This window comes from Megalopta genalis, chromosome 9 (assembly GCF_051020955.1).
Source record: "Megalopta genalis isolate 19385.01 chromosome 9, iyMegGena1_principal, whole genome shotgun sequence".
Lineage (NCBI taxonomy): Eukaryota > Metazoa > Arthropoda > Insecta > Hymenoptera > Halictidae > Megalopta > Megalopta genalis.
Window position 1 is genome coordinate 9,914,056 of NC_135021.1, and position 12,847 is coordinate 9,926,902.

Genomic DNA, 12,847 nt, shown 5'->3' on the forward strand with positions numbered 1-12,847 from the left:
AAAAATCACTTGATCGACTCTCAACTTTTTGTAGGTGAAATATAATTTTTATTTAGACTTAGCAGCATGAAATAATACAAATTTTCGTCGATTGTGCAGTCGCCTATCCATGCAAACATTTTAATATTAATGATTATTCCAAAAATATATTATTCTCTGTATTTTACATCTTGTTAGAATTACACCTGTGATAATACATCTTCTAAAATTCATTGGATTTTATATTTTACAGAGATTTTTCAAAATATTATATACTAATATTTTATCACTGGCAAATGAACAAACTCAAATGTGTGTTTCGAGTTTAGTTCCTTTCATGGATTTACAGTGTTCTACTGCAGTTTTCTTGTTATTCTCGGACCTTATTAGCAACATGTGTTATCGAATAATAAATATAAAATTTGTATGTATATTAGAAGACAATATAAAATTTACGACGATCGTGTCATTTGTTCATCTTTCCGACAACAAGAATTAGGTACAACAATTAGGGTCGAGTGAGATATTAAGATCAATCGTCTCAAGATTATTATGATCGAAACAAGCGGATATTGCAAAAAATGTGCAATGCATGTATCGCATTATTTTTATTAAGAAATAGTCAAGATTATTGCAGTACGAATACACAAGTTATACAAATCTGTTAATCGTCTGCATATTTACGAACAGGAATGTATTCAACATCCAATGACAGAGGAATTTAGTTTACATTGCGATATTGTTTTATCAATTTATTTAGCAAAAAAAGTATAATTATTGGAGGTACCGCAATAAAAGGGATTAAGAATATTTTTAATAATGACATTCCGAATATAAAGTTCGAATTTGTTCGATTTGTCAATGTCGCTCCAAAACTTTCATTCTGGTCGATGGTTTCGTATTTTCGTACATTTACACGGCAAATTCAAAACAAACGGTAAAAATGTATGCTACACGAAAAAAGAAAGTGTCTGATTTGGTATAAATGTAATTAGTCGTGGGACCACACTATAAAAAAAATGCTTAGAAATTTGTTTGATAGTGTTATTCGGAACATGGAGCTCGAATTTCATCACGTTTGTCTAACCTTTGGTGAACTATACAGCGATCGTTCTATTTCTGACTTACAAAGGAAGTTCCCCAAGAGAGGTACGGCAAATTTTCCCGAATGGACGCTCAGATTGTACACAAAAATGGACAATTTGAAAAGAGGAGATACGATTATTCGAGCCCTATGACACGTTTTTATAGTTACCGAGTATCAACAACTATAAAAACGAGCCGCAAAGCTCGAATAATCGTATCTCCTCTTCTCAAATTGTCCATTTTTAGGGAGAATTTACTGTACCTCTCAATTAAAATTAATAAAATCAGTGAACAAATTAATCGTTGTTATAAAATACTGTACTTTGTTGCTAGTTTCGTTTTAATTTTAAAAGTTCTACGAACTCGATGCTTGTCTCAGAAATATCCAAATATTAAAATCCTCAAAATCTGAATAACAGATAGAGGCGTTGATTTTAATTAAGGTAACATTAAAATAATCCAGAGAGAAAGAAGTACTTTGCCGTTAAAAGACCCATCCAAAAGACGAAGTTACACCTGAGAACCATTCCTTTTAGAATCATCCCACAACCATCAGCACCGTATCGGATCATTATCGCGGTACCACTACTTCAGTCTAAAACCTTCATCCCGAACGGTGTTCTCGTATTTTCGCAGATTCTTACGACGAATTCAAAGTGTAGAGAAAATCCTCTTCCCTCGAAGCGGTGTCCATCGCCTATACTCCTCTTCGCAGAACGGCGTCTTTTAAGGAGAGCAGCTAACATTTCGCCGAGTCGCGGATCGTCGTAACGCAATTAAAATTTGACGCCAGAGGAGTCGACAGACGGGGTCGGCGTCTCTCTCTCCCTCTCTCTTTCTCTCTCCATCTCCCTGGTAGCCTCTCACACGGTGCATCTTGTCTACGTATAACCGGAAACCGTCACTACAAATTCGTAGGTTTCTCCGCGGCTCGGCAAGGAGAACGAGCGTTCACGAGGAGAAGTCAGACAGGCATAGAAGCCGAGGGCTTCATTATTCAAAGGGTGTCGGCGTCTTGCATTCTGCCGCTCTGTTGGATCCGCGGAAGTTGACGGGTGTGACGCAACCATCCGTGAGCAGTCCTCCTCCTCGTTCCTCTTCGATCCTCCTCGTTCCTCCCCGGTCCTCCTCGTTCCTCGAGCTTCCTCTCGCAGTGCCGCGCCGCCGGCTTCTAGCTGCCTCGCTCCTCCTCCTTTCCTCGATCACCTCGGATTTTCCGCGATACCCCCTTGATCCCGTCATCGAATCGCATCTGGCACCTTTCGCGATTTGCGGCGATGCCGAGCGAGCGAACGATTCCTCGAAAAGACGGTTCGTTTGTCGCGGCCACCGACGCACAGTGCGATATTTCAACAATCTAGGAGGATTCAACTCCGAAATTAAATGTTTTTGGAAGATGGCCAAGTTACCCTTAATTTAAATGCAATATCTCAGTGACTCAGAATAAGTATTATTCGTAACGTCATACCGCATTTAGATAAGATTAATTTGTCCGAAGCGATTGCATTCGATCTTTTATCGTTATTGTATTTATTCTGCTAATTATGTCATTTTCAAAAATCCGTTTTTAATATTTTTTATTTAAAAATTGTCCACGTGGAATATGTGATAGTTCATAAAATAGAAATGGAAGAACGTTTGATTAAAATATTAAAATATTGGCTTCACTTTTTACTGAGCACCTAAAATAGGTCTTAGTTAGTAGAAAATTGAAAAAATAGTTATTTACTTCCATTTGCGATTTTGAAAGTTTTACTATTTGTTATGCCGCCTATGGTTGTGTTCATTGTTCACATTAACCTATGGTTGATCTGGGCAGTTTTTTCTCGTTTGAATTTACGAACGTAAACATTATATACAGTAGCTCGCGAAAGTATTCGAACGCCTTTTGAAACGCAATAACTTCTTTGAAACTGGATTAAATGACTTGAATTTTTTTTAGGTGATAGAGGTGAAATTTTCAACATGCATATAAGTTACCGAGATTTACGAGAGGCATTTTTTAAATTTTCGTTATAGGCTCAGATAAAAACGTTAGAAAAACGAGAGTTTTTTTACTTTTTTTTTCTCATTCAAAGTAATAGCAAAATTTTAAAAAAACCTTTTGGTCATCGTCTGGTAGATTAATCCCGCTATGATCTGAACAAAATTCAAGTCCCTTAATTCAGTTTAAAAAAAGTTATTGCTTTTTAAAAGGCGTTCAAATACTTTCGTGAGCTACAGTATATTTTGTTTACATAAATATAAAATAATATATATAATAATATATGTATACTTTACTTAAAATTACTAAGTCATGTTAGAAATGGTTATAAATAAAATAACAATAAAAATAGTTATTAGGATTACGTCCCTCTAGATTACCGAAATATCACACTGTGCGACGCTGCGAAACACTGCGCGATTATTTCCTGAGCGAAAGCTGGAAACGCTGCTCTAATCGCGTTTCCGACGATCTTACTAGATATTGTTTATGTTACGTACGTTATTATGATGTTACGTACGCAGACTTTTTCTTTTCGATTTTTACTAATGTCTCCATTTGTTGCACCTAATCTTCCCGAAAGTTATCAGCGAGTCATTTCTTACTAAGGCTTGAAAAGGTTCCCAAAACAACTGTTTCAAATCGTAATATACAAGTTCTGGTGGAAACTATTATGAAAAACTTTAATTCTGAATAAGATAAAGGTATCCATTATATAACCTTTTCAGAGGGTATAAGATTACCATCAATTTTATTAGAATTTAGAAATGTTATCATTGAATGTTTGTTGAAACATTATTGAAATATTTATTTAATATAATACAAAATAATACAAACAAAATAGTAAAGAACAAGGTGGTACCTATTGTGTAACACCGTTTTTGGACCATGATCCCATGTTCCATATTCAAAGTCCCTAATTTGAAACGCCCATTTGAAATGCTCGTTATATTCCGTTAAAATATAACAGTTTGCTTATAACAGTTTTCGATGAGGAATATTTATTTTGGTTACTTATAACAGTTATCGCAGACTGAAACTCTATTTCAATCGCTCAGGATAGCCAAAGGTGAGGCGATCACATTTGACATAGGGTGTTTCATAAATTCATGTTCAGGAGGTAAATTTACACGTCAAAACAAGTCAAGTGTACGAACATGAATTGTACGAGGCACATTTTTTTACTTTACATTTCTGTAAATTCATTACCAATTTAAGATTTCTTTTGTATGAATAAAGTTCATATTCTGTATTCGTTATAAATTGTTTCAATCCCACCTTATTAACCAAGCTATTACGCAACTGCGTATATGTATGCATATGTTGTTGTCTTTCTTCCCAATATCTCGTTTCTTAGAGCAACGTCAACTTAACACTTTAGTACCCAACTTAAGCCGACCTATGTATAGTATCACTGGAGGTTCAACCCTCCATAGGAATTACGAACGATTATTTTACGTGGTCAAGAATAGCTTGCACTCCGTAGCGCGAACAATAATTCCATTAATTTCGAACCACCGAGAATCCTTATTGACACGAATAATACGGCCAAGCTTACACGTAGCAAGTGAATTCACGGATCCACTTTTCTCTTTGGATAGGAAACGGAACGCTAGAATAGGATAGACGGATTCGTCAACAAATAGTCGACGCCTCCATCGCTTAAACAGAGCCTTTATCATCCTAACATAGCAAGAGATGACTAAATTGTGCTGGAATATCGTTCGCCTCTCGTCCCCGTTAATGTGATTTTCGTAGTTCAATCGGAACAGAGGTTGACTCGTTATCGGTAGTCGCAACCCCGTCGTTTGCCAATTACTGGCCCGCTAGCTTACTAGAACCATATACGCGACCAATCGGCGAAATTGCAACTCGTCGTCTTCCCTATTCGTACGAAACGAAAGCGAGAAGTGCCTTAACACGTTCACTGCCAGGTCTCTGACTTTTCGCGAGAAATTAAAATGCTCGGTTTAAATGCCCACTTTTCCAGTTCTGAACACATTACTTACCGGCAATCTATTTAGAAGTTTCCAAAAGGTTTTGTTACATAATCACTATTTTACTGTTCTTCTGTCTATACCTATTTGACTGGGTTAGAAAGGCACCTTTCAAAGTTTCAATTTGGCACTATTTTTACGAGTGGCGTGTGAAGGCACCTTTTAAAATTTTTTCTTCAATCGACTTTTCAATTTTAACTATAATAATTATGAAGCGGTGTAAGTGACATTTTCGAAAATTTGTACTTATGTCTTAAAATTGTAATTTATATGTGCCAATATGTTAAAAGGACAAAAAAATTCACTTGACTCTAAACTGTCTTAGACAATAACTACGGTCAATAAATAATAACATTCCTTGTTTCTCACTATAAGAAGATGTCGCTTACACCACTATGATTCCAATTCCCTCATATGTACCAAATTAGTGTCACAATTATTCTAGGTAAAGTTGAAAGGTCAACTGGGGGAAAGGTTTTAAGAAGTGTCTTTAGACTCCTTTGGTAAAAATAGTGGTGAATTGAAATATTAAAAGGTGCATTTTACCATCTTTGCAAAAAACAGAGCTACATTAAAATGTTTGAAAACGTCTCGTGTGTGTGTGTGTGTGTGTGTGTGTGCGCGCGCGCGCGCGCGTGTGTGCGTGTGTGTGATTCCTTTGGTAAAATTAATGTCAAATTAAAATTATAAAATGAGTCTTTTGACGCCTTTAGTAAAAGTAGCGACAAGCTAAAATTTAAAAACAGCCTTTTGCATTTCTTGGTATATGCAAAGTAGACCGGAATTTGTAGTACAACCGAGCAGGGGATGATTCTACGTGACAAAATGAGAAAAAAATTTGGTACAACATCTTTTTATCCGGAGCTCCGTTTTCAAGGAAATCGATTTTAAAGTTTGATCATCTTTGTAAAGGATTTAGTTGTCGTTACAATAATTACAAACATTATTTATTGTGTGAATAAAGTAGTACGAAGTGTTCCTAATGATAACTCATTTTGCATTGGTTTTATTTATTTGGTTGTATTACGAGTTCCGGCCCATAGTGTATAGTGTTAAATTAAAATTTTTAAAGTTGACTTTCGACTCCTTTGGCGAGTATTAAAAATGTTTTAAAATATTCTTTTCCATACCAATCTCAAAAAATATTATTTGATTTTATTACTCAGTGCTTGTGTGTGTGTGTGTGTGTGTGTGTGTGTGTGTGTGTGTGTGTGTGTGTGTGTGTGTGTGTGTGTTAATTGAAACTCGGAATTGCTATTGACAAACTGCTAAAATTAGTACATATTTATTAATCGTAGATTTTTAAAAATTATTAACCTGTCACCGATAGGTAACGTGAGAATTATTTTGTCGTCATTTATCCATTGTACCTCTAGTAATTGACTAATTTCCATTTATTATATCAGTGTTATTGAGCGCGTTTCTTTTAATTAACATTATTCGATACTGATTGCAGTTGTGAATCAAACATGTTGCATGTTAACGAAAACACTAGCCAAAAGTTTTGAAAGCGGAAGAAATCAATTTCAGTACACCTCAAAGCATAGCCATACATCTTATCTCGTTTGAACCTCAACCATACTCTCGACATACTAATGCTGTCAGCAGGTTATCTAACTCGACTAACTAGTTTCTTAATGATATTCGTTCTTTCAGTGATTACATCGCTTCCTTCAAACGTCGTGTTTGGAAAATTATTATTTACGACAGAACGGATTACTAGAATTTGCAATAAGCGTTACAAGTTTGCGATAACTGATTATGTATGCAGACTGGTTTATTCGAGACAAGTGATGTGAATAATTGTTACAAATTTAGAAATTCAGTGAATAACGTCAATATTTGGAGATCTCAAACGCAACATTTTTTTTTTAAATGCACCAAATATTTTGAGATTTTTTGAAATGTCAAATTGATTAGTTTATTAGACGTCAATTAAAGATACCAAGAATCACGACCTACCGACTCTACTTGTTCTAACTGAGGAGGAGGTCAAAGTTGTATGTAATAGTGTAAGTGGTGTATTATTTACTAACCATATTTATAGTTAAGCTAATTTGTTAGCACAAATGTACGTTTCCATCTGAAAAATCGTTAATGACTTTCGTATATCCTCTACGCGTTCATACACAAAAAAAGCAATTAACGTCAAACTGTACCACTTTTGAAACCATTCAAGCCTACATAAACCATTTTTCGCTGTGAGTAATAATAATCGTGCGAATCGAAGTGGTAACATGTGATCACTCTGAATATTCAATGTACTATCACAGAAGGATCTTGATTATCTGGACTTAGAAGATTGACATGATGGTTCGAATAATAGAACAGTTAGAAATCAAAGTGCTAGATCATGGCTTTATTGACTTATACATTAAACCGTTTTGTATATGAATCGCCTTAAATGAAGTTATTTAACTGTACAGTAATTTCTCCCTAATTCGCGCTCAGATTGCGCACAAAAATGGACAATTTGGAAAGAGAAGATACGATTATTCGAGCCTTGCGTCTCGTTTTTCTATGTTTGACGCAAGGCTCGAATAATCGTATCTTCTCTTTCCTAATTGTCCATTTTTGTGCGCAATCTCAGCGCGAATTAGGGAGAAATTACTGTATTTATGGACAACACAGAATTCTGATATTGGAACACTGGATAGCTAAGGTTCTACTGTACCAATAGATCCATTAGCTCCGATATCGTCAATAGTCAGGGTTACCAGATGATCTTTTTTCAGTAGGTGGTCGGATTGTCTCAAAGCAAGAGGACAGTGGTACCAAAAAAAATATTTGTAAAATATTCACTACAATTTATGAGAACAAGAGCATACTAACTTCTTACAATTATTACCAGTGATGCCAACAGAAATACCAAAGTCCCGCTTAAATTATACAGCGCTGCCACAAGAAATTTTTTTGCTGCTCCCTTAAAATCTCCCATTGAAATACAGTACTTCCTACACAGTGCGACAAATAAGTTTCGAGACTGGCCGAGGAAAACATCATTGAAACAAGATATATGAATATTTTTCGATTTTTTTATTCAAAATATTCTCCTCCAGTTTCAATACACTTGTTACAGCGATTCTCTAGCGCTCGTGTTGAAGCTGTTTTGATGGTCGAAATGTCATTTAAAAAAACATCCTTTCAATTCGTTCGGCGTTACGTCGAAATCGTGTTAACAAAAACCTAGGCACAAAATAAATCAAAGTAATAAATTTCAGTCGCATATTAAGAGAAATTTCGAAACAATAGAAATCCAAAAAATTCACATCGAAAATATTTTTAATAATTTCATACGATAAAAACAAACATTGAACAGCTTTGTAAAACTAAAAGATACAAATTCCAAAAATGCTCAGGACTTTTCGGACACTACGGTAATACGAAAATGAAACAAAACAAAAGTTCTTTTACTTAATAATTGTATGTTAATAAACACCCCTGAATGAACGTCTAAATTTGTGAAGCAACCTTTTACTGAACTATTCTAGTTTTTTTACCATACGTATATATTACCATACGTATAAGGCAAACGTCCTGTTTATGTCATCAAAAACTGTGACACGATGGTAACACTGCTGCTGCCAATATGAGCTGTGCCAGAAGAAAAAAGAATCGTGTTATCAATGGGTAGTAGAAAAACGAGGGTATTTCCGAAAATTATTAAAAGGTAGGCAGGGTGGACGGAAAACAAGATGAAAAAAGGGAGAACATGCCCTCCAAGATGGCGTCAGATGGTAACCCTGCCAATACATCGACATTCGTCGTGAAAGAGTTAAAACCGCAGGAACTTTCTCGGCACGTCGATAAAAAGGAATCTGCCGTTAAAACTGATTTTCCGGTGGTCTCCAGTGAATCGGCCCAGAAAACGGCGCGGTTCGTCTGCGTAAACTCACAAAGGTCAAAGCCTGGCGAACAGCATACAAGATATCGCATCCGACATCCGTGAATCTGCAAGGCACTAACTACTCGATCCGTCGAAGAAGCATCGAGACGCGTGGCAAGAAGAGGCGGGGCGGTGCGAGGCAAGACGAAGCAAAACGAAGCAAGGCGATGGCAATGGCGATGCGACGCGTTCTCTGAAGCGGCTGCGCCCGCACACACGTCGCGGTGCGGCGCCCGAAAGCCTCTTGCCATCATCCGGCTCCTCGTTCGTAGGATACATATATTCACTGTGTGATATTTCGTGAAGCGTGTATAACCGCTGAAAGACACGGATTTCGAACGCATACACCAGCCACCGGAAAGGAGCCTAGCGCGAAGGGGAGAGGTCTAGGGAAAGGCGCCGGAGGAACGAGGAGGCGGATAAAGAGAGCAGAAGATAGGGATATATAGGAGAAATAGAAGCGAGCGCGGTGTGTGTTATGGATATCCATTCGCAGCGGATGGGAAGTGAACGCAGTCAGTCTCACAGCAGAACGATCACAGGATGACGCGGCAAACGGCGGGAAACGAGCGATATAGAGACTGCAGCGCGAGAAGAGAGAGAGAGAGAGAGAGAGAGAGAGAGAGAGAGAATGCGAGAGAGACGGAGGAAGACCTGGCTCCTTGCAAATCGCATCACAGATCAAACACGGCTTGTATATTAAACGTAACCTGCTAAGGCGTCCTACAGACTGCTTATCTACTGTCCAAGCCATAGGATCGCGCCGCAGCCGTAACGACGACTTCCGCTCAGCTTCCGTCGCTCGATCCTTCCGCCAGCGATCAGCCGTGGCCACGGGTGCCACCGAAATACTCGATCCCGCAAGCCGATAAACGTTTCGGAACGCGTTAACGCACCCGAAATGAACATTCCGGACCAGTACTTTCGCGACCCGACCAGTCAGCCGCTACCGTTTGACGTCTCGACATGTGATACCACCGCACACATACGCCGCTAAGGAGCAGCCGAGGATGCGAAATTGAACGCCTGCCTCGCACGCCTCGCCGGGTACCGTGTGACGAATCATGGAGACGCCATCATGCGTCAGCCGCTTAAAACCATCCACGGAATCTCTGATCGTGTAACGTGTGAGCCGCTGGATGTGCGATTGGAAAGCTAATGCCCCAAACGTATCCGCGTTACTGCGCTAGGCGACGTGAGAAAAATACGGCTAAGCGTCCCTGTGTGTCTGGAATTAGAGAGAATTCGAGAATCAGTCGTGAGGAGACAACTGATACGCGGAACTGTTTGATGGACGCGGCAAACGCGATCGGCGAGTTTTGAATTCATTTTGTCGCCGTTGATTTTAGCGGTGGAGCCATCGGGGATCGATGAAGGTGATTTAGACTTTAAAGTGTTATAGTCGCCAATTGGAACTAGCCCGATTATCGGACGACTTTTTTTCCGTAGGAGGTCGGGTTGTCTGAAAAGAGGACAATGGTATGAAAAGGAGGACATTTGGAAAATGTTTACTATAATTTATAAGAACAAGTGCACGTTGACTTTTTAGAGTTGCTTGCAACAAACAAATAATGACGTATTATTTAGACCAGGTCTGCCCGATGCTTACAAGAACAGGTCCCTACCGTTGACTTTTTTTATAAGATTTCGCACGGTGGAAGAGTTTCTAAAACTGAATCTAATGATACCGGGTTTTGTGGTTAGACGGCTTATAATTTTTGAGATATTTAATGTTAAAGTTGTTAGTAAGGAAGCCAAAAAGATAAGTTGGATTTGTCTGGGGATGCCAGAGAAGTGCTCACAAGTGATGGAGCGAGGGAGGAGAATATTCCTTCACTTCATGTGAACACTTCTCTGGCGTGCCTGAACGCGACGCACAGTGGTACGGAACCACGAAAACACGAACTAAAGTCAAATTTTCAACCATTTTGGAAATGTATGAATACTTTAGATATAAGTTCTTGTATCCACATGAACTAACATTTTGCATGTGCGAATTGCCAAAAGTCATCTCGAATTGTGTTTCAAGCAATTTGATAGTGCGGTAAAACGTCTATTCCAGAACGATTATACAGTAATTCTTTATGTAATTAAATTTTTGTTTAGGTTTTATACAATTACACTCACTTTCTGTATGATTAAAGAGCATACTTTTAGCTATAAATCTCAGGAGCGATAAAGAAATAAACATAATTTAACTCCTTGAAACTGTCTTTTCTTTAAAACCTTATTTCTTCGATTTCGTTTTTGCTTTGATTAGAGCTACAAGGTGGAATTCATGCCGCGTCACGGTGAATCTTGCGGAAACGTGTTCGATAGACCCTACAGAAGGTGTCTGAAGAAGAATTTTTTCCATCGGTTTGCATCTGTAGAAGTTGTAACGATTTATTTATAACCAATGCGTGAAAGACAGCGCCGATTTATTTAGCCCGATATTTCGCGAGGGCTTAAAGTTATCAAAAAAATATGTTCCTACAAAATTTGTTTGGTATAGAGCGGGACGTTAAATGACATAAACAATATTTCTATAGGTAAGGTGGCGAGGGAGATATTGAAGTCGAATTAATATTTTTAAATGGGACCCTGTATTCTTTCATCCATGATATAACAGCGTTCGTTGAGACGATTACAATGACCTATAACATGATATCATTCCATGTAGTAAAATGACAGAAATGAAATGCACACGTTTTAGTCCATTCTAAAAATTATATATACAAAATATATCTTATATTATATATACAAAATTTATATACAATATAACTGTAACATGAATATCTATTATAATATAGATACTAAAAAATATGCGAAAAATAAGGGTAACAATTTGAATAATTAATTAATTAAACGAATTTCAATAATTTATAAACATAACTTTTCATACGTATTAAAAAAGTAATGCCATAATCGGATTCTATAACCCAAAAAACCTAAAACTGTTTTACTTATAATAAAATATGTAAACATAACAATACACAGCTGCTTATCTTTCTCGCTTTGTTACTAACAACTTTAACATTAAGTATTTAAGGAATTATAAGCCATCTGCATCTAAAACTGGATATCATTAGATTCAGTTTTACAAGCTCTACCATTGTGTAAAATCTCATCGTCAAGTCAGCTTCAGATCTCGAGACTTCTCCTTGTTAGCAGGACTGACTTAGACATTTATATTTACCAGCCTTTCATTTTTATATAGCACAGAGCATTTTTAGCACGAAGATATCTCTTTTCGTAAATCTGCTCAAATATTTGATAATATATAATATATAATAATTTTAATATAGTATATTATACTTTATGGTAATACCTTCTGCTGACACAATCAACAGTCTGGGCATTAATTAAAGGAAATACTCGCGTCTCGTTTTTATAATTGTTGGCAATCGGTAACTATAAAAACAAGCCGCTAGGCTCGAATAATCGTATCTCTAATTAGGGAGAAATTACTGTACTCTTTAAATACTAGAATTGGAATCAGAAATTGCAAAATAAAGCTCAGAAATCTTCAAAAGTTTACAAAACAAGGACATTTTCCAAAATTATCAAAAGGTAGGAGGACGCGATGAAAAAATGAGGACATATCCTCCAAAAAGAGGTCAGGTGGTAACCCTGGTATTAGACGAAACTTGAGTTGAATTATAGCAATTATATGGCAGCCGTTGCGAGCACTGAGTTCCGTGAACTCTTTCGAGATTATTGGAATTTTCGAAACTATTTAATAAGTATCATTTTCTGAATCAGCATTGAAGCCTTTTGGGATATATCATCCCACTGTAAAAAGCTAATGAGACTACGTACGTTACTTTCAAAGATATATTTCATAGAATGTTTTTGTAATCGAATATACATATTATAGTAGGAATTGTTATATTATTGCTGGAAAAAATCCGTTTCGTAAAAATTAACCGACTT

The 12,847-nt window shown here is 37.0% G+C and overlaps 1 protein-coding gene across 2 annotated transcripts in view; it reads right to left on the reverse strand.

The window, feature by feature from the left end:
- The window catches only part of LOC117225080 (ankyrin repeat and SAM domain-containing protein 1A), a 167,440-nt gene that overhangs the window by 86,656 nt on the left and 67,937 nt on the right, over window positions 1–12,847 (reverse strand). The gene's annotated exons all lie outside the window — the stretch shown is intronic.